Source organism: Electrophorus electricus, unplaced genomic scaffold, assembly GCF_041902795.1.
Source record: "Electrophorus electricus isolate QZ-2024a unplaced genomic scaffold, ASM4190279v1 Scaffold214, whole genome shotgun sequence".
NCBI classification, from domain to species: Eukaryota; Metazoa; Chordata; class Actinopteri; order Gymnotiformes; family Gymnotidae; genus Electrophorus; species Electrophorus electricus.
Genome location: NW_027658494.1, coordinates 30,001 through 47,500, shown reverse-complemented (window position 1 = coordinate 47,500; position 17,500 = coordinate 30,001). Strand labels below are relative to the sequence as shown.

The window sequence follows — 17,500 nt, the reverse complement described above, 5'->3', positions numbered from 1 at the left end:
TAGTATGATTTAAAGGCACAAAGTGATTGAAGTGTGCCCAGGCCCAGAGCTACTTTGCTGGGCATGAATGTGTTTGACCTCTTGGGCCTGGAAGTCTGGTGGTAGTAGTAGTATGATTTAAAGGCACAAAGTGAATGAAGTGTGCCCAGGCCCAGAGCTACTTTGCTGTGCATGACTGTGTTTGACCTCTTGGCTCTGGAAGTCTATTTCTAGGCTTATATAAAGGGTCAAACTTCTTGAAGTGTGCCCAGGCCCAGAGCTACTTTGCTGGGCATGACTGTGTTTGACCTCTTGGGCCTGGAAGTCTATTTCTAGGCTTATATAAAGGGTCAAACTTCTTGAAGTGTGCCCAGGCCCAGAGCTACTTTGCTGGGCATGACTGTGTTTGACCTCTGGGGCCTGGAAGTCTGGTGGTAGTAGTAGTAGTATGATTTAAAGGCACAAAGTGATTGAAGTGTGCCCAGGCCCAGAGCTACTTTGCTGGGCATGAATGTGTTTGAACTCTTGGGCCTGGAAGTCTGGTAGTAGTAGTATGATTTAAAGGTACAAAGTGAATGAAGTGTGCCCAGGCCCAGAGCTACTTTGCTGGGCATGACTGTGTTTGACCTCTTGGGCCTGGAAGTCTATTTCTAGGCTTATATAAAGGGTCAAACTTCTTGAAGTGTGCCCAGGCCCAGAGCTACTTTGCTGTGTATGACTGTGTGACCTCTTGGCCCTGGAATTCTGGTGGTAGTAGTAGTATGATTTAAAGGCACAAAGTGAATGAAGTGTGCCCAGGCCCAGAGCTACTTTGCTGGGCATGACTGTGTTTGACCTCTTGGGCCTGGAAGTCTGGTAGTAGTAGTAGTAGTAGTAGTAGTAGTAGTAGTAGTAGTATGATTTAAAGGTACAAAGTGAATGAAGTGTGCCCAGGCCCAGAGCTACTTTGCTGGGCATGACTGTGTTTGACCTCTTGGGCCTGGAAGTCTATTTCTAGGCTTATATAAAGGGTCAAACTTCTTGAAGTGTGCCCAGGCCCAGAGCTACTTTGCTGGGCATGACTGTGTTTGACCTCTTGGGTCTGGAAGTCTGGTGGTAGTAGTAGTAGTATGATTTAAAGGCACAAAGTGATTGAAGTGTGCCCAGGCCCAGAGCTACTTTGCTGGGCATGAATGTGTTTGAACTCTTGGGCCTGGAAGTCTGGTAGTAGTAGTATGATTTAAAGGCACAAAGTGATTGAAGTGTGCCCAGGCCCAGAGCTACTTTGCTGGGCATGACTGTGTTTGACCTCTTGGGCCTGGAAGTCTGGTGGTAGTAGTAGTATGATTTAAAGGCACAAAGTGATTGAAGTGTGCCCAGGCCCAGAGCTACTTTGCTGGGCATGAATGTGTTTGAACTCTTGGGCCTGGAAGTCTGGTAGTAGTAGTAGTAGTAGTAGTAGTAGTAGTAGTAGTAGTAGTAGTAGTATGATTTAAAGGTACAAAGTGAATGAAGTGTGCCCAGGCCCAGAGCTACTTTGCTGGGCATGACTGTGTTTGACGTCTTGGGCCTGGAAGTCTGGTAGTAGTAGTATGATTTAAAGGTACAAAGTGAATGAAGTGTGCCCAGGCCCAGAGCTACTTTGCTGGGCATGACTGTGTTTGACCTCTTGGCTCTGGAAGTCTATTTCTAGGCTTATATAAAGGGTCAAACTTCTTGAAGTGTGCCCAGGCCCAGAGCTACTTTGCTGGGCATGACTGTGTTTGACCTCTGGGGCCTGGAAGTCTGGTAGTAGTAGTATGATTTAAAGGCACAAAGTGATTGAAGTGTGCCCAGGCCCAGAGCTACTTTGCTGGGCATGAATGTGTTTGAACTCTTGGGCCTGGAAGTCTGGTAGTAGTAGTATGATTTAAAGGCACAAAGTGAATGAAGTGTGCCCAGGCCCAGAGCTACTTTGCTGGGCATGACTGTGTTTGACCTCTTGGCTCTGGAAGTCTATTTCTAGGCTTATATACAGGGTCAAACATCTTGAAGTGTGCCCAGGCCCAGAGCTACTTTGCTGGGCATGAATGTGTTTGAACTCTTGGGCCTGGAAGTCTGGTAGTAGTAGTATGATTTAAAGGCACAAAGTGATTGAAGTGTGCCCAGGCCCAGAGCTACTTTGCTGGGCATGACTGTGTTTGACCTCTTGGGCCTGGAAGTCTGGTAGTAGTAGTATGATTTAAAGGCACAAAGTGATTGAAGTGTGCCCAGGCCCAGAGCTACTTTGCTGGGCATGAATGTGTTTGACCTCTTGGGCCTGGAAGTCTGGTGGTAGTAGTAGTATGATTTAAAGGCACAAAGTGAATGAAGTGTGCCCAGGCCCAGAGCTACTTTGCTGTGCATGACTGTGTTTGACCTCTTGGCTCTGGAAGTCTATTTCTAGGCTTATATAAAGGGTCAAACTTCTTGAAGTGTGCCCAGGCCCAGAGCTACTTTGCTGGGCATGACTGTGTTTGACCTCTGGGGCCTGGAAGTCTGGTAGTAGTAGTATGATTTAAAGGCACAAAGTGATTGAAGTGTGCCCAGGCCCAGAGCTACTTTGCTGGGCATGAATGTGTTTGAACTCTTGGGCCTGGAAGTCTGGTAGTAGTAGTATGATTTAAAGGCACAAAGTGAATGAAGTGTGCCCAGGCCCAGAGCTACTTTGCTGGGCATGACTGTGTTTGACCTCTTGGCTCTGGAAGTCTATTTCTAGGCTTATATACAGGGTCAAACATCTTGAAGTGTGCCCAGGCCCAGAGCTACTTTGCTGGGCATGAATGTGTTTGAACTCTTGGGCCTGGAAGTCTGGTAGTAGTAGTATGATTTAAAGGCACAAAGTGATTGAAGTGTGCCCAGGCCCAGAGCTACTTTGCTGGGCATGACTGTGTTTGACCTCTTGGCTCTGGAAGTCTATTTCTAGGCTTATATAAAGGGTCAAACATCTTGAAGTGTGCCCAGGCCCAGAGCTACTTTGCTGGGCATGAATGTGTTTGAACTTTTGGGCCTGGAAGTCTGGTAGTAGTAGTATGATTTAAAGGCACAAAGTGATTGAAGTGTGCCCAGGCCCAGAGCTACTTTGCTGGGCATGACTGTGTTTGACCTCTTGGGCCTGGAAGTCTGGTGGTAGTAGTAGTATGATTTAAAGGCACAAAGTGATTGAAGTGTGCCCAGGCCCAGAGCTACTTTGCTGGGCATGAATGTGTTTGAACTCTTGGGCCTGGAAGTCTATTTCTAGGCTTATATAAAGGGTCAAACATCTTGAAGTGTGCCCAGGCCCAGAGCTACTTTGCTGTGCATGACTGTGGTTGACCTCTTGGCCCTGGAAGTCTGGTGGTAGTAGTAGTATGATTTAAAGGCACAAAGTGAATGAAGTGTGCCCAGGCCCAGAGCTACTTTGCTGGGCATGAATGTGTTTGAACTCTTGGGCCTGGAAGTCTGGTAGTAGTAGTATGATTTAAAGGCACAAAGTGATTGAAGTGTGCCCAGGCCCAGAGCTACTTTGCTGGGCATGACTGTGTTTGACCTCTTGGGCCTGGAAGTCTGGTGGTAGTAGTAGTAGTATGATTTAAAGGCACAAAGTGAATGAAGTGTGCCCAGGCCCAGAGCTACTTTGCTGGGCATGAATGTGTTTGAACTCTTGGGCCTGGAAGTCTGGTAGTAGTAGTAGTAGTAGTAGTAGTAGTAGTAGTAGTAGTAGTATGATTTAAAGGTACAAAGTGAATGAAGTGTGCCCAGGCCCACAGCTACTTTGCTGGGCATGACTGTGTTTGACCTCTTGGGCCTGAAAGTCTATTTCTAGGCTTATATAAAGGGTCAAACTTCTTGAAGTGTGCCCAGGCCCAGATCTACTTTGCTGGGCATGACTGTGTTTGACCTCTTGGGCCTGGAAGTCTGGTAGTAGTAGTAGTAGTAGTAGTAGTAGTATGATTTAAAGGTACAAAGTGAATGAAGTGTGCCCAGGCCCAGAGCTACTTTGCTGGGCATGACTGTGTTTGACCTCTTGGGCCTGGAAGTCTATTTCTAGGCTTATATAAAGGGTCAAACTTCTTGAAGTGTGCCCAGGCCCAGAGCTACTTTGCTGTGTATGACTGTGTGACCTCTTGGCCCTGGAATTCTGGTGGTAGTAGTAGTATGATTTAAAGGCACAAAGTGAATGAAGTGTGCCCAGGCCCAGAGCTACTTTGCTGGGCATGACTGTGTTTGACCTCTTGGGCCTGGAAGTCTGGTAGTAGTAGTAGTAGTAGTAGTAGTAGTAGTAGTAGTAGTATGATTTAAAGGTACAAAGTGAATGAAGTGTGCCCAGGCCCAGAGCTACTTTGCTGGGCATGACTGTGTTTGACCTCTTGGGCCTGGAAGTCTATTTCTAGGCTTATATAAAGGGTCAAACTTCTTGAAGTGTGCCCAGGCCCAGAGCTACTTTGCTGGGCATGACTGTGTTTGACCTCTTGGGTCTGGAAGTCTGGTGGTAGTAGTAGTAGTATGATTTAAAGGCACAAAGTGATTGAAGTGTGCCCAGGCCCAGAGCTACTTTGCTGGGCATGAATGTGTTTGAACTCTTGGGCCTGGAAGTCTGGTAGTAGTAGTATGATTTAAAGGCACAAAGTGATTGAAGTGTGCCCAGGCCCAGAGCTACTTTGCTGGGCATGACTGTGTTTGACCTCTTGGGCCTGGAAGTCTGGTGGTAGTAGTAGTATGATTTAAAGGCACAAAGTGATTGAAGTGTGCCCAGGCCCAGAGCTACTTTGCTGGGCATGAATGTGTTTGAACTCTTGGGCCTGGAAGTCTGGTAGTAGTAGTAGTAGTAGTAGTAGTAGTAGTAGTAGTAGTAGTAGTATGATTTAAAGGTACAAAGTGAATGAAGTGTGCCCAGGCCCAGAGCTACTTTGCTGGGCATGACTGTGTTTGACGTCTTGGGCCTGGAAGTCTGGTAGTAGTAGTATGATTTAAAGGTACAAAGTGAATGAAGTGTGCCCAGGCCCAGAGCTACTTTGCTGGGCATGACTGTGTTTGACCTCTTGGCTCTGGAAGTCTATTTCTAGGCTTATATAAAGGGTCAAACTTCTTGAAGTGTGCCCAGGCCCAGAGCTACTTTGCTGGGCATGACTGTGTTTGACCTCTGGGGCCTGGAAGTCTGGTAGTAGTAGTATGATTTAAAGGCACAAAGTGATTGAAGTGTGCCCAGGCCCAGAGCTACTTTGCTGGGCATGACTGTGTTTGACCTCTTGGGCCTGGAAGTCTGGTAGTAGTAGTAGTAGTAGTAGTAGTAGTAGTAGTAGTAGTATGATTTAAAGGTACAAAGTGAATGAAGTGTGCCCAGGCCCAGAGCTACTTTGCTGGGCATGACTGTGTTTGACGTCTTGGGCCTGGAAGTCTGGTAGTAGTAGTATGATTTAAAGGTACAAAGTGAATGAAGTGTGCCCAGGCCCAGAGCTACTTTGCTGGGCATGACTGTGTTTGACCTCTTGGCTCTGGAAGTCTATTTCTAGGCTTATATAAAGGGTCAAACTTCTTGAAGTGTGCCCAGGCCCAGAGCTACTTTGCTGGGCATGACTGTGTTTGACCTCTGGGGCCTGGAAGTCTGGTAGTAGTAGTATGATTTAAAGGCACAAAGTGATTGAAGTGTGCCCAGGCCCAGAGCTACTTTGCTGGGCATGAATGTGTTTGAACTCTTGGGCCTGGAAGTCTATTTCTAGGCTTATATAAAGGGTCAAACTTCTTGAAGTGTGCCCAGGCCCAGAGCTACTTTGCTGGGCATGACTGTGTTTGACCTCTTGGGCCTGGAAGTCTGGTAGTAGTAGTAGTAGTAGTAGTAGTAGTAGTAGTAGTAGTAGTAGTATGATTTAAAGGTACAAAGTGAATGAAGTGTGCCCAGGCCCACAGCTACTTTGCTGGGCATGACTGTGTTTGACCTCTTGGGCCTGAAAGTCTATTTCTAGGCTTATATAAAGGGTCAAACTTCTTGAAGTGTGCCCAGGCCCAGAGCTACTTTGCTGGGCATGACTGTGTTTGACCTCTGGGGCCTGGAAGTCTGGTAGTAGTAGTATGATTTAAAGACACAAAGTGATTGAAGTGTGCCCAGGCCCAGAGCTACTTTGCTGGGCATGAATGTGTTTGAACTCTTGGGCCTGGAAGTCTGGTAGTAGTAGTATGATTTAAAGGTACAAAGTGAATGAAGTGTGCCCAGGCCCAGAGCTACTTTGCTGTGCATGACTGTGTTTGACCTCTTGGCTCTGGAAGTCTATTTCTAGGCTTATATAAAGGGTCAAACTTCTTGAAGTGTGCCCAGGCCCAGAGCTACTTTGCTGGGCATGACTGTGTTTGACCTCTGGGGCCTGGAAGTCTGGTAGTAGTAGTATGATTTAAAGGCACAAAGTGATTGAAGTGTGCCCAGGCCCAGAGCTACTTTGCTGGGCATGATTCTGTGACCTCTTGGGTCTGGAAATGTGGTACTTTGAAGGATTAAAAGAGTGAAACGGTCTGAAGTGTGCGCAGGTGTAAAGCAACCTTGCTAGGCATGAAGGTGTGACCTCCAGGGCCTGGAAGTCTGGTGGTAGTAGTAGTATGATTTAAAGGCACAAAGTGATTGAAGTGTGCCCAGGCCCAGAGCTACTTTGCTGGGCATGACTGTGTTTGACCTCTTGGGCCTGGAAGTCTGGTGGTAGTAGTAGTATGATTTAAAGGCACAAAGTGATTGAAGTGTGCCCAGGCCCAGAGCTACTTTGCTGGGCATGACTGTGTTTGACCTCTTGGGCCTGGAAGTCTGGTAGTAGTAGTAGTAGTAGTAGTAGTAGTATGATTTAAAGGTACAAAGTGAATGAAGTGTGCCCAGGCCCAGAGCTACTTTGCTGGGCATGACTGTGTTTGACCTCTTGGGCCTGGAAGTCTATTTCTAGGCTTATATAAAGGGTCAAACTTCTTGAAGTGTGCCCAGGCCCAGAGCTACTTTGCTGTGTATGACTGTGTGACCTCTTGGCCCTGGAATTCTGGTGGTAGTAGTAGTATGATTTAAAGGCACAAAGTGAATGAAGTGTGCCCAGGCCCAGAGCTACTTTGCTGGGCATGACTGTGTTTGACCTCTTGGGCCTGGAAGTCTGGTAGTAGTAGTAGTAGTAGTAGTAGTAGTAGTAGTAGTAGTAGTATGATTTAAAGGTACAAAGTGAATGAAGTGTGCCCAGGCCCAGAGCTACTTTGCTGGGCATGACTGTGTTTGACCTCTTGGGCCTGGAAGTCTATTTCTAGGCTTATATAAAGGGTCAAACTTCTTGAAGTGTGCCCAGGCCCAGAGCTACTTTGCTGGGCATGACTGTGTTTGACCTCTGGGGCCTGGAAGTCTGGTGGTAGTAGTAGTAGTATGATTTAAAGGCACAAAGTGATTGAAGTGTGCCCAGGCCCAGAGCTACTTTGCTGGGCATGAATGTGTTTGAACTCTTGGGCCTGGAAGTCTGGTAGTAGTAGTATGATTTAAAGGTACAAAGTGAATGAAGTGTGCCCAGGCCCAGAGCTACTTTGCTGGGCATGACTGTGTTTGACCTCTTGGGCCTGGAAGTCTATTTCTAGGCTTATATAAAGGGTCAAACTTCTTGAAGTGTGCCCAGGCCCAGAGCTACTTTGCTGTGTATGACTGTGTGACCTCTTGGCCCTGGAATTCTGGTGGTAGTAGTAGTATGATTTAAAGGCACAAAGTGAATGAAGTGTGCCCAGGCCCAGAGCTACTTTGCTGGGCATGACTGTGTTTGACCTCTTGGGCCTGGAAGTCTGGTAGTAGTAGTAGTAGTAGTAGTAGTAGTAGTAGTAGTAGTATGATTTAAAGGTACAAAGTGAATGAAGTGTGCCCAGGCCCAGAGCTACTTTGCTGGGCATGACTGTGTTTGACCTCTTGGGCCTGGAAGTCTATTTCTAGGCTTATATAAAGGGTCAAACTTCTTGAAGTGTGCCCAGGCCCAGAGCTACTTTGCTGGGCATGACTGTGTTTGACCTCTTGGGTCTGGAAGTCTGGTGGTAGTAGTAGTAGTATGATTTAAAGGCACAAAGTGATTGAAGTGTGCCCAGGCCCAGAGCTACTTTGCTGGGCATGAATGTGTTTGAACTCTTGGGCCTGGAAGTCTGGTAGTAGTAGTATGATTTAAAGGCACAAAGTGATTGAAGTGTGCCCAGGCCCAGAGCTACTTTGCTGGGCATGACTGTGTTTGACCTCTTGGGCCTGGAAGTCTGGTGGTAGTAGTAGTATGATTTAAAGGCACAAAGTGATTGAAGTGTGCCCAGGCCCAGAGCTACTTTGCTGGGCATGAATGTGTTTGAACTCTTGGGCCTGGAAGTCTGGTAGTAGTAGTAGTAGTAGTAGTAGTAGTAGTAGTAGTAGTAGTAGTATGATTTAAAGGTACAAAGTGAATGAAGTGTGCCCAGGCCCAGAGCTACTTTGCTGGGCATGACTGTGTTTGACGTCTTGGGCCTGGAAGTCTGGTAGTAGTAGTATGATTTAAAGGTACAAAGTGAATGAAGTGTGCCCAGGCCCAGAGCTACTTTGCTGGGCATGACTGTGTTTGACCTCTTGGCTCTGGAAGTCTATTTCTAGGCTTATATAAAGGGTCAAACTTCTTGAAGTGTGCCCAGGCCCAGAGCTACTTTGCTGGGCATGACTGTGTTTGACCTCTGGGGCCTGGAAGTCTGGTAGTAGTAGTATGATTTAAAGGCACAAAGTGATTGAAGTGTGCCCAGGCCCAGAGCTACTTTGCTGGGCATGACTGTGTTTGACCTCTTGGGCCTGGAAGTCTGGTAGTAGTAGTAGTAGTAGTAGTAGTAGTAGTAGTAGTAGTATGATTTAAAGGTACAAAGTGAATGAAGTGTGCCCAGGCCCAGAGCTACTTTGCTGGGCATGACTGTGTTTGACGTCTTGGGCCTGGAAGTCTGGTAGTAGTAGTATGATTTAAAGGTACAAAGTGAATGAAGTGTGCCCAGGCCCAGAGCTACTTTGCTGGGCATGACTGTGTTTGACCTCTTGGCTCTGGAAGTCTATTTCTAGGCTTATATAAAGGGTCAAACTTCTTGAAGTGTGCCCAGGCCCAGAGCTACTTTGCTGGGCATGACTGTGTTTGACCTCTGGGGCCTGGAAGTCTGGTAGTAGTAGTATGATTTAAAGGCACAAAGTGATTGAAGTGTGCCCAGGCCCAGAGCTACTTTGCTGGGCATGAATGTGTTTGAACTCTTGGGCCTGGAAGTCTATTTCTAGGCTTATATAAAGGGTCAAACTTCTTGAAGTGTGCCCAGGCCCAGAGCTACTTTGCTGGGCATGACTGTGTTTGACCTCTTGGGCCTGGAAGTCTGGTAGTAGTAGTAGTAGTAGTAGTAGTAGTAGTAGTAGTATGATTTAAAGGTACAAAGTGAATGAAGTGTGCCCAGGCCCACAGCTACTTTGCTGGGCATGACTGTGTTTGACCTCTTGGGCCTGAAAGTCTATTTCTAGGCTTATATAAAGGGTCAAACTTCTTGAAGTGTGCCCAGGCCCAGAGCTACTTTGCTGGGCATGACTGTGTTTGACCTCTGGGGCCTGGAAGTCTGGTAGTAGTAGTATGATTTAAAGACACAAAGTGATTGAAGTGTGCCCAGGCCCAGAGCTACTTTGCTGGGCATGAATGTGTTTGAACTCTTGGGCCTGGAAGTCTGGTAGTAGTAGTATGATTTAAAGGTACAAAGTGAATGAAGTGTGCCCAGGCCCAGAGCTACTTTGCTGTGCATGACTGTGTTTGACCTCTTGGCTCTGGAAGTCTATTTCTAGGCTTATATAAAGGGTCAAACTTCTTGAAGTGTGCCCAGGCCCAGAGCTACTTTGCTGGGCATGACTGTGTTTGACCTCTGGGGCCTGGAAGTCTGGTAGTAGTAGTATGATTTAAAGGCACAAAGTGATTGAAGTGTGCCCAGGCCCAGAGCTACTTTGCTGGGCATGATTCTGTGACCTCTTGGGTCTGGAAATGTGGTACTTTGAAGGATTAAAAGAGTGAAACGGTCTGAAGTGTGCGCAGGTGTAAAGCAACCTTGCTAGGCATGAAGGTGTGACCTCCAGGGCCTGGAAGTCTGGTGGTAGTAGTAGTATGATTTAAAGGCACAAAGTGATTGAAGTGTGCCCAGGCCCAGAGCTACTTTGCTGGGCATGACTGTGTTTGACCTCTTGGGCCTGGAAGTCTGGTGGTAGTAGTAGTATGATTTAAAGGCACAAAGTGATTGAAGTGTGCCCAGGCCCAGAGCTACTTTGCTGGGCATGACTGTGTTTGACCTCTTGGCTCTGGAAGTCTATTTCTAGGCTTATATAAAGGGTCAAACTTCTTGAAGTGTGCCCAGGCCCAGAGCTACTTTGCTGTGTATGACTGTGTGACCTCTTGGCCCTGGAATTCTGGTGGTAGTAGTAGTATGATTTAAAGGCACAAAGTGAATGAAGTGTGCCCAGGCCCAGAGCTACTTTGCTGGGCATGACTGTGTTTGACCTCTTGGGCCTGGAAGTCTGGTAGTAGTAGTATGATTTAAAGGCACAAAGTGATTGAAGTGTGCCCAGGCCCAGAGCTACTTTGCTGGGCATGAATGTGTTTGAACTCTTGGGCCTGGAAGTCTATTTCTAGGCTTATATAAAGGGACAAACTTCTTGAAGTGTGCCCAGGCCCAGAGCTACTTTGCTGTGTATGACTGTGTGACCTCTTGGCCCTGGAATTCTGGTGGTAGTAGTAGTAGTAGTAGTATGATTTAAAGGTACAAAGTGAATGAAGTGTGCCCAGGCCCAGAGCCAGGCCTGGGCAGCAGGGGGCGCTCCTGGCCATGCCCAGCGAGTTTCGTGCGAATCGGACCTGGTCCGGAAGAGATACGAAGGGAAAACTCATTACTCGTCGGGGTGGCACATCCAGGCTCTCGACCCTCCCAAAGCGTCCGACCAGGGTGCACCCTGCCGGGCATGGTTAGCCGCCAGCCCCCTTCCTGGAGGTCTGGTTGGCACGGGGTTTTGATTTATCGGTTTCATATCTCTGGGCTCCTTGGGAGCAGAAAGTCGGTTGAGGGCCCTTTGGAAAGAGCCGGGGCTGCCGTTTAACGCTGTCCAAGCGGCAGGCGAAGCGCACCCACCGTTTTTACGCTATGATTTTTTAAAACCGCCGGGGCGGCAAACACAGGGCCGGTCGGGTTTGAAGACGAATATCTCTTCGGCCCTTGGGAGGAGAGAAGCAGCGCGGGTCACCTTTGAACGCGCTCGCTGCCAGGAACGTCTGGCGTAAAAGTTTCGTGGGAATCGGACGTTCCTAGGCTGAGAAGCGAGCGCCCGCCCTCGGGCGGTCGGGGGCCCCTTTCTCATTCCCCGTCTGGGCTAAAAATACGAGGTCGGACCCGATGGACTCGGGAGACTGGAGAGTACCAGGGAGACCCTGGAAGCAGGCGACCCGACCCACGCTTCGCTGTCTCCTCGGCCCTCGGGAGTAGAAGCGCGGGGACGGTGGCGTGGGCAGCAGGGGGCGCTCCTGGCCATGCCCAGCGAGTTTCGTGCGAATCGGACCTGGTCCGGAAGAGATACGAAGGGAAAACTCATTACTCGTCGGGGTGGCACATCCAGGCTCTCGACCCTCCCAAAGCGTCCGACCAGGGTGCACCCTGCCGGGCATGGTTAGCCGCCAGCCCCCTTCCTGGAGGTCTGGTTGGCACGGGGTTTTGATTTTTCGGTTTCATATCTCTGGGCTCCTTGGGAGCAGAAAGTCGGTTGAGGGCCCTTTGGAAAGAGCCGGGGCTGCCGTTTAACGCTGTCCAAGCGGCAGGCGAAGCGCACCCACCGTTTTTACGCTATGATTTTTTAAAACCGCCGGGGCGGCAAACACAGGGCCGGTCGGGTTTGAAGACGAATATCTCTTCGGCCCTTGGGAGGAGAGAAGCAGCGCGGGTCACCTTTGAACGCGCTCGCTGCCAGGAACGTCTGGCGTAAAAGTTTCGTGGGAATCGGACGTTCCTAGGCTGAGAAGCGAGCGCCCGCCCTCGGGCGGTCGGGGGCCCCTTTCTCATTCCCCGTCTGGGCTAAAAATACGAGGTCGGACCCGATGGACTCGGGAGACTGGAGAGTACCAGGGAGACCCTGGAAGCAGGCGACCCGACCCACGCTTCGCTGTCTCCTCGGCCCTCGGGAGTAGAAGCGCGGGGACGGTGGCGTGGGCAGCAGGGGGCGCTCCTGGCCATGCCCAGCGAGTTTCGTGCGAATCGGACCTGGTCCGGAAGAGATACGAAGGGAAAACTCATTACTCGTCGGGGTGGCACATCCAGGCTCTCGACCCTCCCAAAGCGTCCGACCAGGGTGCACCCTGCCGGGCATGGTTAGCCGCCAGCCCCCTTCCTGGAGGTCTGGTTGGCACGGGGTTTTGATTTTTCGGTTTCATATCTCTGGGCTCCTTGGGAGCAGAAAGTCGGTTGAGGGCCCTTTGGAAAGAGCCGGGGCTGCCGTTTAACGCTGTCCAAGCGGCAGGCGAAGCGCACCCACCGTTTTTACGCTATGATTTTTTAAAACCGCCGGGGCGGCAAACACAGGGCCGGTCGGGTTTGAAGACGAATATCTCTTCGGCCCTTGGGAGGAGAGAAGCAGCGCGGGTCACCTTTGAACGCGCTCGCTGCCAGGAACGTCTGGCGTAAAAGTTTCGTGGGAATCGGACGTTCCTAGGCTGAGAAGCGAGCGCCCGCCCTCGGGCGGTCGGGGGCCCCTTTCTCATTCCCCGTCTGGGCTAAAAATACGAGGTCGGACCCGATGGACTCGGGAGACTGGAGAGTACCAGGGAGACCCTGGAAGCAGGCGACCCGACCCACGCTTCGCTGTCTCCTCGGCCCTCGGGAGTAGAAGCGCGGGGACGGTGGCGTGGGCAGCAGGGGGCGCTCCTGGCCATGCCCAGCGAGTTTCGTGCGAATCGGACCTGGTCCGGAAGAGATACGAAGGGAAAACTCATTACTCGTCGGGGTGGCACATCCAGGCTCTCGACCCTCCCAAAGCGTCCGACCAGGGTGCACCCTGCCGGGCATGGTTAGCCGCCAGCCCCCTTCCTGGAGGTCTGGTTGGCACGGGGTTTTGATTTATCGGTTTCATATCTCTGGGCTCCTTGGGAGCAGAAAGTCGGTTGAGGGCCCTTTGGAAAGAGCCGGGGCTGCCGTTTAACGCTGTCCAAGCGGCAGGCGAAGCGCACCCACCGTTTTTACGCTATGATTTTTTAAAACCGCCGGGGCGGCAAACACAGGGCCGGTCGGGTTTGAAGACGAATATCTCTTCGGCCCTTGGGAGGAGAGAAGCAGCGCGGGTCACCTTTGAACGCGCTCGCTGCCAGGAACGTCTGGCGTAAAAGTTTCGTGGGAATCGGACGTTCCTAGGCTGAGAAGCGAGCGCCCGCCCTCGGGCGGTCGGGGGCCCCTTTCTCATTCCCCGTCTGGGCTAAAAATACGAGGTCGGACCCGATGGACTCGGGAGACTGGAGAGTACCAGGGAGACCCTGGAAGCAGGCGACCCGACCCACGCTTCGCTGTCTCCTCGGCCCTCGGGAGTAGAAGCGCGGGGACGGTGGCGTGGGCAGCAGGGGGCGCTCCTGGCCATGCCCAGCGAGTTTCGTGCGAATCGGACCTGGTCCGGAAGAGATACGAAGGGAAAACTCATTACTCGTCGGGGTGGCACATCCAGGCTCTCGACCCTCCCAAAGTGTCCGACCAGGGTGCACCCTGCCGGGCTAAGAGAACAGCCAGGTGAACCCTGGAGGTTCCGAACTCCAGACCCCTGGACCCGACGGCTCAGTCCGCCTCAGGTGCACTACAGAGGTCCTCGGGCTGTCCCTGAGTGCATTAAAACGGAAATCAGAATTACTCCCCCGGGTGGCACTTCCAGGCTCTCGACCCTCCCAAAGTGTCCGACCAGGGTGCACCCTGCTGGGCATGGTTAGCCGCCAGCCCCCTTCCTGGAGGTCTGGTTGGCACGGGGTTTTGCAAATAGGTCCCGTCGGGTATATGGGAGAGCAAAGAGAATCAATGGGGTCCAAGCACTAAATTCATCCAGTGGCGTTCTCTGGAAGCCCAAGGGGAGTCCGAGGGGTGTTCGGCCGGCAAGGGGAGCTCTCCCTCGGACACATGATCAAACGCCTGTCCCCTACCGGAAAGTGGTGTGCTCTGGATGCCCCCCCCCCCCCCCCATCCCCCGAGGGGGGTGCTTATCCCGCGAGGGGAGCCCTCCTCGGGTTAAGTGAACCATCATGCCGATTCCCCTATGGAAGTGGGCACATCCAGGCACACAGTCTGCTTTGCTCTCCCCGACCCGAGTGCGTCTGTTGGGCTGAGTGTACGCCCAGGCAACTGGATCCAATGGCTCAGTCCGCCGCAGCGTGCTTCGACGATGGGTCGTACAGCCATGCCACCAGGGTGGGCGTGTTTGTAAATGTACCAGTGGATTCTCGTCGGCCTGCCACATCCATGGTATCGACCCACCAGGCCTGTCCGACCAGGGGTTGACCCTGGACGGGCACGGTCTGTGGTTTGGCCCTTGTCCTAGATGAAATCGGGCACGGGGTTTTCTGGCCAGGTACCATCGGGTTACTGGGAGAGCGGCTTCGGTCTCCAGGTGAGACCAATGGTGAAGCAGCACGAGGCAATGGAGAGCATGCAAAGCGATGGGGAAGCCATGCACGGCAATGGCCACGAAAAAAAAAAAAAAATCACCACGGAAGGAACGTGAAGAACAAGGAGGAGTGTAGTGACACTGCCCAAAGCTGCCCGGTGTTGCAGGGGTCTATTGGTGTGTTGCTTCCTTGTTTGGTAGAGTGGAGTACCAGACCCGCCAGGGGTAGGCAAACCATTCCCCCTACGGTAAGTGAGGAGCCAGCCATTTGACGAGCGGGTGTCCACGTGTACGGGTGCGAGCGCTATCCCCCCACACGGGGTTAGGCCACGGCCTTAGGTGGACGTCTGCCGACCAGCCCCGGCTGATCCAGAACTTCTGATGTGGAGAGCGGTTTTGACAGATCCTCCCTGGTTCTAGCGGGTCAAGCCTCTGATGGGGGGTGGGGGTTATTTGTAACCCATCCCAGAACTCTCTGGGGGAGACTCAGACGGCCAGTCTGTCTACTCAGTTGTCCTATACTGGTGTCTGTGGTTTGGGAGGAAGGGAGTGCCCTGCTTTGTTGGCCTCCTCTTCAAACCTACCTGGGCCCACGAATCACTCTTCTTGGTTACATCACGAAACGTAGGTTGAGCGAGGCTAGGGGGGAGGGAATTCGACGAGGTCTTTCCCTTGTCCCCCCACCAGCGGCCCACGAAAATCAAAACGGCGTGAAGAGAGGGAACGCCGAAAGCACCTGGAGTCGGCCGTCCGCACCTCCGGAGGAGGTGGACGGGGTACGGTGCGGGCATGACCGGATGGGACAGCTTTGCATCAAGGTGAGAGGTCGGCGTCCGAAGGCCAGAGGGCGGTGCGCGAGCACGTTTACACTGGCCGCGGAAGCTGTCCTGGGTAGCCCTGTATGGCGTCTGGACCTGACGGCGCACGCACTTACAACCCGCTGCTTCCTAGCCCCCGGAAGGGGAGGCGGATGTCACTCGTGGTTCATCCCAGACCACGGTGCAAACTACCTGGTTGATCCTGCCAGTAACATATGCTTGTCTCAAAGATTAAGCCATGCAGGTCTAAGTGCACACGGCCGGTACAGTGAAACTGCGAATGGCTCATTAAATCAGTTATGGTTCCTTTGATCGCTCCACACGTTACTCGGATAACTGTGGTAATTCTAGAGCTAATACATGCAAACGAGCGCTGACCCTTCGGGGGATGCGTGCATTTATCAGACCCAAAACCCATCCGGGGGGCTCGGGCCCCCCGGCCGCTTTGGTGACTCTAGATAACCTCGGGCCGATCGCGCGCCCTCCGCGGCGGCGACGTCTCATTCGAATGTCTGCCCTATCAACTTTCGATGGTACCATAGTCGGCTACCATGGTGACCACGGGTAACGGGGAATCAGGGTTCGATTCCGGAGAGGGAGCCTGAGAAACGGCTACCACATCCAAGGAAGGCAGCAGGCGCGCAAATTACCCATTCCCGACACGGGGAGGTAGTGACGAAAAATAACGATACAGGTCTCTTTCGAGGCCCTGTAATCGGAATGAGCGTATCCTAAACCCATGGGTGAGGACCCATTGGAGGGCAAGTCTGGTGCCAGCAGCCGCGGTAATTCCAGCTCCAATAGCGTATATTAAAGTTGCTGCAGTTAAAAAGCTCGTAGTTGGATGTCGGGAGTGGGCTGGCGGTCCGCCGCGAGGCGTGCCACCGCCTGTCTCAGACCCTGTCTCCCGGTGCCCCCCGGATGCCCTTGGCTGGGTGTCCGGACGGGGCTCGGAGCGTTTACTTTCAAAAAATTAGAGTGTTCAAAGCGGGCCCGCTTCTCGCCTGAATACCTGAGCTAGGAATAATGGAATAGGACTCCGGTTCTATTTTGTGGGTTTCCTGAACCAGGGCCATGATTAAGAGGGACGGCCGGGGGCATTCGTATTGCGCCGCTAGAGGTGAAATTCTTGGACCGGCGCAAGACGGACGAAAGCGAAAGCATTTGCCAAGAATGTTTTCATTAATCAAGAACGAAAGTCGGAGGTTCGAAGACGATCAGATACCGTCGTAGTTCCGACCGTAAACTATGCCGACCCGCGATCCGGCGGCGTTATTCCCATGACCCGCCGGGCAGCGTGAGGGAAACCACGAGTCTGTGGGTTCCGGGGGGAGTATGGTTGCAAAGCTGAAACTTAAAGGAATTGACGGAAGGGCACCACCAGGAGTGGAGCCTGCGGCTTAATTTGACTCAACACGGGAAACCTCACCCGGCCCGGACACGGAAAGGATTGACAGATTGATAGCTCTTTCTCGATTCTGTGGGTGGTGGTGCATGGCCGTTCTTAGTTGGTGGAGCGATTTGTCTGGTTAATTCCGATAACGAACGAGACTCCGGCATGCTAAATAGTTACGCGGCCCTCCGCGGTCGGCGTCAAACTTCTTAGAGGGACAAGTGGCGTTCAGCCACGCGAGATGGAGCAATAACAGGTCTGTGATGCCCTTAGATGTCCGGGGCTGCACGCGCGCCACAATGGTTGGATCAGCGTGTGCCTACCCTACACCGAGAGGTGCGGGTAATCCGCTGAACCCCATTCGTGATGGGGACTGGGGATTGCAATTATTCCCCATGAACGAGGAATTCCCAGTAAGCGCGGGTCATAAGCTCGCGTTGATTAAGTCCCTGCCCTTTGTACACACCGCCCGTCGCTACTACCGATCGGATGGTTTAGTGAGGTCCTCGGATCGGCCCCGCCGGGGCTCCTCGCGGGCCTTGGCGGAGCGCCGAGAAGTCGATCAAACTTGACTATCTAGAGGAAGTAAAAGTCGTAACAAGGTTTTCGTAGGTGAACCTGCGAAAGGATCATTAACGGGTAACGCTGTCCGGCGTGCCTCCTCTCCCGACCCCCTCGACTTCGCCGTCCCCCCGCGTCGGGGCCCAGGGTCGAAAG

At 51.9% G+C, this 17,500-nt stretch overlaps 1 non-coding gene across 1 annotated transcript; it reads left to right on the top strand.

Moving 5' to 3' along the window:
- The first annotated feature begins 15,579 nt into the window (after positions 1 to 15,579).
- Positions 15,580 to 17,418, top strand: LOC145655324 (18S ribosomal RNA). Its single transcript, XR_014121471.1, has one exon. It is a non-coding gene; the product is annotated as an 18S ribosomal RNA (ribosomal RNA).
- Positions 17,419 to 17,500: the final 82 nt, after the last annotated feature.